The sequence below is a fragment of the Papio anubis genome, chromosome 1 (assembly GCF_008728515.1).
Source record: "Papio anubis isolate 15944 chromosome 1, Panubis1.0, whole genome shotgun sequence".
In the NCBI taxonomy this organism is placed as follows: Eukaryota; Metazoa; Chordata; class Mammalia; order Primates; family Cercopithecidae; genus Papio; species Papio anubis.
Genome location: NC_044976.1, coordinates 40,951,455 through 40,964,779, shown reverse-complemented (window position 1 = coordinate 40,964,779; position 13,325 = coordinate 40,951,455). Strand labels below are relative to the sequence as shown.

General features: G+C 39.7%; 1 protein-coding gene and 1 long non-coding RNA gene across 12 annotated transcripts in view; one reads left to right on the top strand and one right to left on the bottom strand.

Annotated features, from left to right (window-relative positions):
• Window positions 1-13,325, bottom strand: part of CCDC30 (coiled-coil domain containing 30) — a 190,376-nt gene that overhangs the window by 24,218 nt on the left and 152,833 nt on the right. The window lies entirely within an intron of this gene.
• Window positions 11,227-13,325, top strand: part of LOC108586682 — a 70,198-nt gene continuing 68,099 nt past the window's right edge. For both annotated transcript variants that reach the window (XR_002522950.2, XR_001904263.3), the window contains exon 1: window positions 11,227-11,671. This is a non-coding gene — a long non-coding RNA (uncharacterized LOC108586682). The remainder of the gene's footprint in view (window positions 11,672-13,325) is intronic.

Genomic DNA, 13,325 nt, shown 5'->3' with positions numbered 1-13,325 from the left:
TATGACCCAACACAGTCCTAGTGGTGGCCATAAGGGTGCTTGTGTCATGCCACCCCCACTTCCAAGCGGCTCAGAACATAGAGAGTCCATTTGTCTGGGAGAAAGTAAGGGAAGAGAACAAGAGTCTCTGCCTAGTAATCCAGGGAATTCGTCCAGATCTTTTCCAAGACCATTAAGGCAGTACCTCTACCAATTTGCAAGAACTTACTGGGCTTGGGGAATCTCCTAAAGCAGGTAGAGCTTAGATGACAACACCCAAGTACTTTTGAATATCTGGAAGGTCTTCCCAAGAAGAATGGGTACAAATAAGCCCAGACTGCAAAGACTATAATAAGTATCTAACTCTTCAATGCCCAGACACAGATGAACATCTATAAGTATCAAGACCTTCCAGGAGAACATGACCTCACCAAATGAACTAAACAAGGCACCAGGGACCTATCCTGGAGAAACAGATACGTGACCTTTCAGACAGAAAATTCAAAATAGCTGTTTTGAAGAAACTGAAAGAAATTAAAGATAATACAGAGAATGAATTCAGAATTTTATCAGATAAATTTAACAGAGATTGAAATAATTAAAAAGAAGAGGAAATTCTGGAGCTGAAAAATGCAATAGGCATACTGCAGAATGCATTAGAGTCATTTAATAGCAGAATTGATCAAGCAGAATTAGTAAACTTGAAGACAGACTATTTGAAAATACACAGGGCCAGGTGCAGTGGCTCACACCTGTAATCCCAGTACTTTGGGAGGCCGAGGCAGGCAGATCACCTGAGGTCAGGAGTTCAAGACCAGCCTGGCCAACATGGCAAAACCCTGTCTCTACTAAAAATACAAAAATTAGCCAGGTGTGGTAGCATGCACCTATAATTCCAGCTACTCAGGAGGTTGAGGCAGGAGAATTGCTTGAACCTGGGAGGCAGAGGTTGCAGTGAGCTGAGTTCATGCCACTGCACTCCAACCTGGGCAACAAAGAGAGACTCCATCTGGAAAAAAAAAGAAAAGAAAAAGAAAAGAAAAGTAAATACAAAGGCAGAGGAGACAAAAGACAAAAGGAATAAAAAAGAATGAAGCACACCTACAGGATTTGGAAAATAGCCTCAAAAGGGCAAATCTAGCCAGGCACGATGGCTCATGCCTGTAATCCCAACAGTTTCGGAGGCCAAGGTGGGCAGATCACCTGAGGTCAGGCATTCAGGACCAGCCTGGCCAAGATGGTTAAACCCCATCTCTACTAAAAATACAAAAATTAGCTGAGTGTGGTGGTACATGCCTGTAATCCCAGCTACTTGGGAGGCTGAGGCAGGAGAATCGCTTGAACCCAGGAGCTAGAGGTTGCAGTGAGCTGAGATTGCAGCACTGCACTTCAGCCTGGGCAACAGAGCCAGACTTCGTCTCAAAAAAAAAAAAAAAAAAAAAAAAAAAAAAGTAGGGGGGCGTATCTAGGAGTTATTGGCCTTATAGAGGTGATAGAAAAAGACATAGGGGACTGTGCAGTGACTCATGCCCGTAATCCCAGCACTTTGGGAGGCTGAGGCTGGTGGATCACAAGGTGAGGAGTTCAAGACCAGCCTGGCCAATATGGCAAAACCCCATCTTTACTAAAAATACAAAAATTAGCTGGGTGTGGTGGCACATGCCTGTAGTCCCAGCTACTTGGGAGGCTGAGGCAGAAGAATCTCTTGAACCTGGGAGGCAGAGGTTGCAGTGAGTCAAGATCATGCCACTGCACTCCAGCCTGAGTGACAGAGTGAGACTCCATCTCAAAAAAAAAAAAAAAAAAAAAAAGAAAAGAAAAAGAAATAGGAGTAGGAAGTTTATTCAAGGTGATAATAACAGAGAACTTCCCAAACCTAGAGAAAGATATCAATATCCAAGTACAAGAAGGTTATAGAACAACAAGAAGATTTAACCCAAAGATTACCACAAGGCATTTAGTAATCAGACTCCCAAAGGTCAAAAATAAAGGATCCTAAAAGCAGCAAGAGAAAAGAAACAAATTACATACAATAGAGCTCCAATATGTCTGGCAGCAGACTTTTCAGTGGAAGCCTTACAGGCCATGAGAGAGTGGCATGACATATTTAAAGTGCTGAAGGAAAAAACTTTTACCCTAGAATAGTATATCCAGTGAAAATATCCTTCAAGCATGAAGGGGCATGAAGGGGAAATAAATACTTTCCCAGACAAACAAAAGCTGAGGGATTTCATCAACACTGGCTCTGTCCTACAAGAAATGCTAAAGGGAGTGCTTCAGTCAGAAAGCAAAGCACGTTAATGACTAATAAGAAATCATCTGAAGGTATAAGACTCACTGGTAATAGTAAATAGAAAACCACAAAATATAACATTGTAACTGTGGTGTGTAAACTACTCTTAAGCAGAAAGACTAACCAATAAAGCAATAAAAAATAATGACTACAACAATTTTCAAGACATAGACAGTACAATAAGGTATAAATAGAAACAACTAAAAGTTTAGAAGTGGAGGGATGAAGTTAAGGTATAGAGTATTAGTTTTCTTTTTCCTTCTTTGTTTATACAAACCATGTTAAGTTGTAATCACGTTAAAATAAGGAGCTATAAGATAGTGTATTAGTTCGCTTTCAAGCTGCCGATGAATACATACCCAAAACTGGGAACCAAAAGAGGTTTAATTGGACTTACAGTTCCACACAGCTGGGGAGGCCTCAGAATCATGGCGGGAAGTGAAAAGTACTTCTTACATGGCAGTGGCAAGAGAAAATGGGGAAGAAGCAAAAATGGCAACCTCTGATAAACCCATCAGATCTCATGAGACTTAGTCACTATCACGAGAATAGTATGGGAAATACCGGCCCCCACGATTCAATTACCTCCCCCAGGTCCCTCCCACAGCATGTGGGAATTTTGGGATGAAATTCAAGATGATATTTGGGTGGGGACACAGCCAAACCATATCATTCCACCCCGGCCCCTCAAAATCTCATGTCCTGACATTTCAAAACCAATCATGCCTTGCCAACAGTCCCTAAAAGTCTTCACTCATTTCAGCATTAATCCAAAAGTCCACAGTCCAAAGTGTCATAGGAAACAAGGCAAGTCCCTTCCGCCTATGAGCCTGTAAAATCAAAAGCAAGCTTATTACTCGCTAGATACAATGGGGGTACAGGTATTGGGTAAATACAGCATTCCAAATGGGAGAAATTGGCTAAAACGAAGGGGTTACAGGGCCCATGCAAGTCTGAAATCCAGTGAGGCAGTCAATTTTAAAGCTCCAAAATGATCTCCTGTGACTCCAGGTCTCACATCCAGGTCAAACTGATGCAAAAGTGGGTTTCCATGGTCTTGGGCAGTTCCATCCCTGTGACTTTGCAGGGTATAGCCTCCCTCCTGGCTGCTTTTATGGGCTGGCATTGAGTGTCTGCGGCTTTTCCAGGCATATGGTGCAAACTGCCAGTGGATCAACAATTCTGGGTTCTGGAGGATTGTGGCCCTCTTCTCACAGCCCCACTAGGCAGTACCCCAATAGGGACTCTGTGTGGGGGCTCCAACCCCATATTTCCCTTCCACACTACCCTAGCAGAGGTTCCTACCCCTGCAGCAAACTTTTGCCTAGGCATCCGGGCATTTCCATACATTTTCTAAAATCTAGGTGGAGGTTCCCAAACCTGAATTCTTGACTTCTGTGCACCCACAGGCTCAACACCACATGGAAGCTGTCAAGGCTTGAAGCTTCTGCCTTCTGAAGCTATAGCCCGAGTACTATGTTGGCCCCTTTCAGCCACAGCTGGAGTGGCTAGGACACAGGGTACCAAGTCCCTAGGCTGCACATAGTATGGGGACCCTGGGACCAGCCCATGAAACCACTTTTTCCTCCTGAGCCTCTGGGCCTGTGATGGAAGGGTCTGCTGTGAAAGTCTCTGATGTGGCCTGGAGACATTTTCCCCATGATCTTGGGGATTAACATTAGGCTTCTTGCTACTTATGCACATTTCTGCAGCCAGCTTAAATTTCTCCTCAAAAATGGGTTTTTCTTTTTTTTTTGAGATGGAATCTCGCTCTATCACCAGACTGGAGTGCAGTGGCGCAATCTCAGCTCACTGCAAGCTCCATCTCCCGGGTTCCAGCGATTCTCCTGCCTCAGCCTCCCAGGTTTTTCTTTTCTATTGCATCATTAGGCTGCAAATTTTCTGAATTTTTATGCTCCGTTTTCCTTTAAAAATGAAATAGTTTAACAGCACCCAAGTCACCTTTTGAATGCTTTCTGCTTAGAAGTTTCTTCCACAAGATACCTGAAATCATCTCTCTCAAGTTCAAAGTTCCACAAATCTCTAGGGCAGGGGCAAAATGGTGCTAGTCTCTTTGCCAAAACATAACAAGAATAACTTTTGCTCCAGTTCCCAACAAGTTTCTCATCTCCATATGAGACCATCTCACCCTGGACCTTATTGTTCATATCACTATCAGCATTTTTTGTCAAAGCTATTCAACAAGTCTGTAGGAGGTTCCAAACTTTCCCACATTTTCCTGTCTTCTTCTGAGTCATCCAAATTGTTCCAACCTCTTACCCACTTCCAAAGTCGCTTCCACATTTTTGGGTATCTTTTCAGCAATGCCCCACTCTACTGGTACCAATTTACTGTACTAGTTCGTTTTCACACTGCTGATAAAGACATACCCAAAACTGGGAACAAAAAGAGGTTTAGTTGGAATTACAGTTCCACATGGCTGGGGAGGCCTCAGAATAATGACGGGAGTGAAAGGGACTTCTTACATGGCAGTGGCAAGAGAAAATGGGGAAGAAGCAAAAGTGGCAACCCCTGATAAACACATCAGATCTCATGAGCCTTATTCACTATCACAAGAATAGCATGGTAAAGACTGGCCCCCATGATTCAATTACCTCCCCTTGGGTCTCTCACACAACATGTGGGAATTCTGGGGGATAAAGTTCAAGTTGACATTTGGCTGCGGACACAGCGAAATCATATCAGATAGTATTTGCAAGCCTCATAGTAACCTCAAACCAAAAAAAATACAACATGTATACAAAAAATAAAAAGTAAGAAATAAATCATATCACAGAGAAAATCACCTTCACTAAAAGAAAGACAGGAAGGAAAGGAAGAAGGAAGAGAAGGCTACAGAAAACCAGAAAACAAATAAGAAAACACCAGGAGTATTAATTCCTTACTTATCAATCATAACATTGAATGTAAATAGACTAAACCTTCCAATCAAAAGACATACACTGGCTGAATAGATTAAAAAACAAGACCCAATGATCCATTTTCTACAAGAAGGACATTTTATCTATAAAGATACAAATAGACTGGAAACAAAGAGATGGAAAAAGATATTCCATGCCAATGGAAACCAAAAAAGAGCAGAAGTAGCTATACTTATATTGGACAAAATAGATTTCAAAACAAAAACTGTAAGAAGAGACAAAAAGGTCATTATATAATAATAAAGGGGTCAATTTAGCAAGAGGATATAACAATTGTAAATACATATATACACCCAACACTGGAGCATCCAGATATATAAAGTGAGTATTATTAGAGCTAATGAGAGAGACAGATTCCAATACAATAATAGGGGGAGACTTCAACACCTCACTTTCAGCATTGGACAGATTTTCCAGACAGAAAGTCAACAAAGAAATATTAGATATAATCTGCATTATAGACCAAATAGACCTAATAGATATTTACAGAATATGTCATCCAATGGCTGTAGAATACACCTTCTTCTCCTCAGTATATGTATCATTCTCAAAGATAAGCCATCAGGTCACAAAACAAGTATTAAAACATTTAAAAAACTGAAATAATATCAAGCATCTTTTCTGACCACAATAGAATAAAACTAGAAATAAATAACAAGAAGAATTTTGGAAACTATACAAATACATGGAAATTAAACAATATGCTCCTGAATGACCAGTGGGTCAATGAAAAAACTAAGAAGGAAATTGAAAAATTTCTTGAATCTAATGATAATGGAAACATAACATACCAAAACCTATAGGATACAGCAAAAGCAGTAAGTTTATAGCTGTAAGTGCCTACCTAAAAAAAAAACTGCGAATAAGCAATTTAATGATGCACCTTAAAGAACTAGAGAAACAAGAGCAAATGAAATCCCAAATTAGTAGAAGAAAAGAAATCATAAAGATCAGAGCAGAAATAAATGTAATTGAAATGAAGAAAACAATACAAAAGATCAATGAAACAAAAAGTTTTTTTTTTTTAAAGTTAAACAAAACCAACAAACCTTTAGCAGGCTAAGAAAAAGAGAAGATCCAAATAAATAAAATCCGGGACAAAAAATGAGATATTACAGCTAATACCACAGAAATTCAAAGGATCATTAGTGGCTATTATGAGCAACTAAATTCAGTAAATTAGAAAACCTAGAAGAAATGAACAAACTCCTAAACACATACAACATAACAAAGATTGAACCATGAAGAAATCTAAAACCTGAACAGACCAATAACAAATAATGAGATCAAAGCCATAAAAAAAAGTCCCCTAGTAAAGAAAAGGCCAGAACCCAATGGCTTCACTGCTGATTCTACCAAACATTTAAAGAAATAATACCAATCCTACTCAAACTATTTTGAAAAATAGAGGAAAAAGAAATATTTCCAAACTCATTCTACAAGGCCAGTATTATCCTAATACCAAAACCAGACAAAGACACATACAAAAAAGAAAACTGCCAGCCAGTATCACTGACGAATATTGATACAAAAATTCTTAACAAAATAGTAGCAATCCAGCTGTATGTGGTGGGCTCATCTGTAATCCCAACACTTTGGAAGGCTGAGGCAGGAGGATAGCTTGACCTCAGGAGTTTGAGACTAGCTTGGATAACATAGCAAGACTCCATCTCTACAAAAAGTTGGGCATCATGGTGTATGTATGCCTGTGGTCTCAGCTACTCAGGAGGCTGAGGTGGGAGGATCGCTTGGGCCTGGGAGGTGGAGTTTGTAGTGAGCCCAGATCACACCATTGCACTCCAATCTGGGTGACAGGGTGAGACCCTGTCTCAAAACAAACAAATGAAAAACCTAGCAAACGAAATTCAACAATACATTAAAAAGATCACCATGTGGGAGTTATCCCTGGGAAGCAAGGATGGTTCAACATACACAAATCAGTCAACGTGATACATTATATCAACAGAAGGACAAATGATGTGATACATCATATCAACAGGACAAAAACCATATGATGATTTCAATTGATGCTGGAAAAGCATTTGATAAAATTCAACATCCCTTCATGATAAAAACTCTCAAGAAACTGGGGACAGAAGAAACATACCTCAGAATAATAAAAGCCAAATATGACAGATCTACAGCTTGTATCATACTGAATTTGGGAAAAATTAAAGACTTTCCTCGAAGATCTGGAACACGACAAGGACGTGAACTTTCACCATTGTTATTCAACATAGTACTGAAAGTCCTAGCTCAAGCAATCAGACAAAGAAGAAAGGACATCCAAATTGCAAAAGAAGAAGTCAAATTATTCTTGTTTGCAGATGATATAATTTTATATTTGGAAAAACCTAAAGACTCCACTAAAGAAGTACTAGAACTCATAAATAAATTCAGTAAAGTTGCAGAATACAAAATCAACATACAAAAATCAGTAGCATTTTTATATGCCAACAGGGAACATTCTGAAAAAGAAATTAAAAAGCGGTTCCATTTACAATAGCCAGACATAAAATTAAATACCTACGAATTAGCTTAACCAACAAAGTGAAAGATCTCTATACTGAAAACTATAAAACACTAATGAAAGAAATTGAAGGACACCAAAGAATAGAAAGATATTCCATATTCTTGGATTGGAAGAATTGATATTGTTAAAATGTCCATATTACCAAAAGCAATCTACAGATTCAATGCAATCCCTACCAAAATACCAACGACATTCTTCACAGAAACAGAAAAAATTATCCTAAAATTTATATGAAACCACAAAGGACCCAGAATAGCCAAAGATATCCTAAGCATAAAGAACAAAACTGGAGAAATTACGTTACATGGCTTCAAATTATACACAGAGCTATGATAACCAAAATGGTACAGTACTGGCATAAAAATAGACACATAGACCAATGGAACAGAATAGAGAACCCAGAAACAAATCCACACACATACAGTGAACTCATTTTTGACAAAAGTGCCAAGAACATCCACCAGGGAAAAGATAGTCTCTTCAATAAATGGTGCTGGGAAAATATCCATATGCAGAAGAATAAAACTAGACCCCTGTCTCTCACTACATACAAAAATCAAATCAAAATGGATTAAGGACTTAAATCTAAGACCTCAAAGTATGCGAGTACTATAAGAAAACACTGGGGAAATTCTGCAGGATATTGGTCTGTGCGAAAATTTCTTGAGTAACACCCCACAAGTGCAGGCAGCCAAAGCAAAAATGGACAAATGGAATCACATCAAGTTAAAAAAAGCTTCTGCACCGCAAAGGAAACAATCAACAAAGTGAGGTGACAACCCATAGAATGGGGAAAATATTTGCAAAATACCCATCTGATGAGGGATTAATAACCAGAATACATAAGGAACTCAGACAACTCTGTAGGAAAAAAATCCAATAATTTGATTTTAAAATGGTCAAAATATTTGAATAGACATTTCTGAAAAGAAAACATACAAATGGCAAACAGGCATATGAAAAGGTGCTCAACATCATTGATTATCAGAGAAATGCAAATCAAAACTACAATGAGAGGTCATCTCACCCCAGTTAAAATGGCTTTTATCCAAAAGACAGGCAATGACAAATGCTGACAAGGATGTGGAGAAAAGGGAACCCTCGTACACCGTTAATGGGAATGTAAATTAGTACAACCACTATGGAGAACATCTTGGAGGTCCCTCAAAGAACTAAAAATTGAGGCTGGGTGTTGTGGCTCATGCCTGTAATCCTAGCACTTTGGTAGGCCAAGGCGGGCGGATCACTTCAGGAATTCAAGACCAGCCTGGCCAGCATGGCGAAACCCCATCTCTACTAAAAATACAAAGAAAAAAAAAAAAAGCCAGGTGTAGTGGTGCCTAAGTAAGCTTGTAATCCCAGCTACTCAGGAAGCTGAAGCAGAAGAATTGCTTGAGCCTGGGAGGCAGAGGTTGCAGTGAACCAAGATGGTGCAATACTGTTCCAAAAACAAAAAACAATAAAACCTAAAAATTGAGCTATCATACATTTGAGCAATCCCGCTGAGGACTATATACCCAAAAGAAAGAAAATCAGTATTTCGAAGAGATATCTGCACTCCCATGTTTGTTGCAGCACTGTTCACAATAGCCAACATTTGGAAGCAACCTAAATGTCCACCAACAGATAAATAAAGAAAATATGGTACTTATACACAATGGAATACTATTCAGCCATAAAAAAGAATGAGATCCTGTAATTTGCAACAACATGGATGGAACTGGAGGTCATTATGCTAAATGAAATAAGCCATGCACAGAAAGACAAACATCACATGTTCTCATTTATTTGTGGGATCTAAAAATCAAAACAATTCCACTCATGGAGATAGAGACTACAAGGATGGTTATCAGAGGCTGGGAAGAGTAGTGGGGGAATGCGGGGGAGGTGGGGATGGTTAATGGGTATAACTATAAAAAAATAGTTCTTTAACTATAAAAAATAAAGAATGAATAAGACTATAGTCAATAATAATTGTACTTTTTTTTTTAATTGTACATTTAAAAATAGCTAAAGAAACAGACCAGTTGCAGCAGCTCACGCCTGTAATCCCAGCACTTTAGGAGGGTGAGGCAGGAGAATCGCTTGAGCACACAGGTTTGAGACCAGCCTGGGCAACATAGTAAGACCTTGACTCTACAAAAATAAACAAAATTAGACCGGGCGCGGTGGCTCAAGCCTGTAATCCCAGAACTTTGGGAGTCCAGGGCGGGCAGATCACAAGGTCAGGAGATAGAGACCATCCTGGCTAACACAGTGAAATCCCGTCTCTATTAAAAATACAAAAAATTAGCCGGGCGTGGTGGCAGGTGCCTGTAGTCCCAGCTACTCCAGAGGCTGAGGCAGAAGAATGGCATGAACCCGGGAGGTGGAGCTTGAAGTGAGCACAGATCACACCACTGCACTCCAGCCTGGGCCACACAGCGAGACTCCGTCTCAAAAAATAAAGTAAAATAAAATAAAATAAAAATAAAATAAAATGAAATAAAATAAACACAATTAGCCAGGTGTGGTGGCACATGCCTGTAGTCCCAGCTACTGTGGAGGCTGAAGTGGAAGGATCACTTGAGCCTGGGAGGTCAAGGCTGCAGTGAGCTGAGATTGTGCCACTGCACTCCCAGCCTGGGCAACAAAGCAAGACCCTGAAAAAAAAAAAAAAAAAAAGGAAGAAAGAAAAAAGAAAAGAAAAAGAGAGAAAAACCGAAAGAATATAATCATATTCTTTGTAACGCAAATGCTTGAGGGGATGAGTACCCATTCTCCATGATGTGATTATTACCCATTGCATGCCTGTATCAAAACATCTCCTGGACTACATAAATATCCATGCCTACTATGTACCTATACAAATTAAAAATACAATTTTTGTTTAAAAATCCACTTGTAACTTCTGCTAATCAGATTGTATATTCAGGGCAACTTGAATCTATGCTCCTAGGTTGCAATCCCTAAGCCTGGATCAAATAAACTCTCTACTTATATTAATTTTGCCTCAGCTTCTTCCCTTTAGGTTGACAATGACCACCTCATGAAGCTTTCAAAAAAGCCTGAAAGGACTGGGTTTGGGGGACTTCCAAATAGCTGAACACAGGTTCCTGGAGGGTGGTGCACCCAGAGAGGGCATAGAAGCTCCAAGTACCTTCATGGGAAGGGACGCTCTGTTCATCTCTTCCACCTGGCCGTTCATCTGTATCATTTGTAATATCCTTTGTAATAGATGGATAACATAAGTAAGTCTTTCCTTGAGATCTGTGAGCTGTGTGCCTTTTTCCTTAGCTGATTTTAATCTATATCCTTTCACTGTAATAAACCATAACCACAGCTGTTTTTCTGAGTTTTGCACTTCATTCTAGGGAGTCATCAAACCTGAGGGGAGTCTTGGAGATTCCTGACAGACAAGTTACTTTTTTTTTTTTTTTGCCCCTCATATTGTCCCACATACTTTGAATAACTGTGCTCTGCCTGATTTATTTGAGATCTTGAGCCACAGAGGTCTGTAGGTATTTCCCCACACTCTTGTTTGAACTTCCCTGCAGGCAGCTCTTCCTCAAATATTGTAGGTCAAGGTTACTGGTGTTTTCTAGTTTTATAAAAACTTTTTTATTTTATTTTATTTTATTTTAGGTTTGGGGGTACATGTGAAGGTTGATTACACAGGTAAAAACGTGTCACAGAGGTTTATTGCACATACTATTTCATCACCCAGGTATTGAGCCCAGTACCCAATAGTTCTTTTCTACTCCTCTCTCTCTTCCCCTGCTCCTCAAGCAGACCTCAGTATCTCTTGTTTCCCTCTTTGTGTTCATAGGTTTTTATCATTTAGCTCCTGAGAAGTTATTTAAAAGAAGTTGTTCTAAAGAGAAGAATCTGACCCCAGAGCCTATGATCTTTCCATCATACCCTACTGCTATAATACTAACAAAGGTAGGCAAACAGATATCCCTGATTTCTCCTGATGAGATACACTTCGTTTTGTACAACCAGATGGGATTGGAAGAACCATGCTAATTTTATTTAAACTGGTATGAAAGAACTACTCCAAGGGAATCCTATATCCTTATAAGTTGAAGGAAACTAAAATATTTCACTCCAAAGTATATTTCCTTGACATATTTCAAGATACCTATTCAGAATGACTGGAAATACAAGAATAGTTGAAAAGTTGTCTTTTGTGGGAGCAGGCGGATGGGGGGCGGGGATTTGCATCTATAGAGAATATGTTCAGACAGGCTTTCACTAAGGGCCTTCCTTCCCTTGTCAGATCTAGCAAAGATTAACTGAGAGCCTGAAACCTTTAAAGGTGTGAAAGCAATATTGACCATCTGTTCTCTCTGAGGGTTGCTATAATACCTGGGAGGTTTCATCTATATAACAAGACCACCTTTGCTAGGGAGGCCTCCTCTTCTCCCCTTCCCATGACTGTTTTGCCATGATCTAAGCCCCCATTCTTTCTGTAATCTCAAGATAGTGTATAAGCTTCTATACTTCATTGGAGACTGGGGTAATCTTTCTGTGGTTCTCCCCCATGCACATTAATAGATTTGCATACTGTTTCTCCTATTTATCTGCCTTTTGTTGGTTGATTTTTCAGTGAACCTTCAGAGGGTAAAGGAGAAGTTTTCCCTTGGACCCTGCAAAGTTATGTCTTACTCTTAAATGTCGTTTTGCAAGACTCCTCCATTTTCCAAAATAGTCCTCCTCTTTCTCCTATTTGCTAAGTGTACATAAAAGAATCATTTTGCATGTTTTTCCCAAAAGAGATTAATTTAGTCAGATACCAAACTGAGCAGTTTGGCTTCCTGTAGGCCAGAGGCATGTATACAAAGCTAGATATAGCTTGCTTGTCAGTGTATGCGGGAGTGACTGACTGCTGGGGTTGTACCCAATCCAATTTCTCCTTCTTCTACATTATATACCCCAATTATTTTTTGCTGGGCACTGGTTTACTCAGCATAGGAACTACATTTTCTGGCTTTCCTTTCATTTATATGAGGCCATGTAAGTGAGTTCTGGCCAACAGAATATTACTCAGCATAGGATGAGTTATTGCAGTTAGATGAGTCCACGTAAGTAAATTCTGGCCAACAGAATGTGAATGGAAGTAGTGTGCCTTAAAGGAAAATGGAATGCCCTTGCCTTCCCCTCTTTCTTTCTTACTGGCTGAAATGTGGGTATGGTAGTGAATTACTTTGAACTATGTGGATAAGGGCAACATGTTACAGATGTTGAAGCAATAACAAGATAGAGGGAGCCTAGGCTTTTGATCCATTGAGCCACCATCAGCACCTGCTACATAATATGAGGCACATACTTTTGCAGACTGTGTTCATAATTACCACAGCTGTGACTTAGATTCTTTACAAGGAGGTATTCTTTACAAAAAGGTACACTTCATAACTGTTCTCATTCTCCTTTTTACTGGGAACGTTTGGTAAAAGATATCACTGATTTTCGGCCAGGCGCGATGGCTCACGCTTGTAATCCCAGCACTTTGGGAGGCCGAAGCAGGTGGATCACCTGAGGTCGGGAGTTCTAGACCAGCCTGACCAACATGGAGAAATCCTGTCTCTACTAAAAA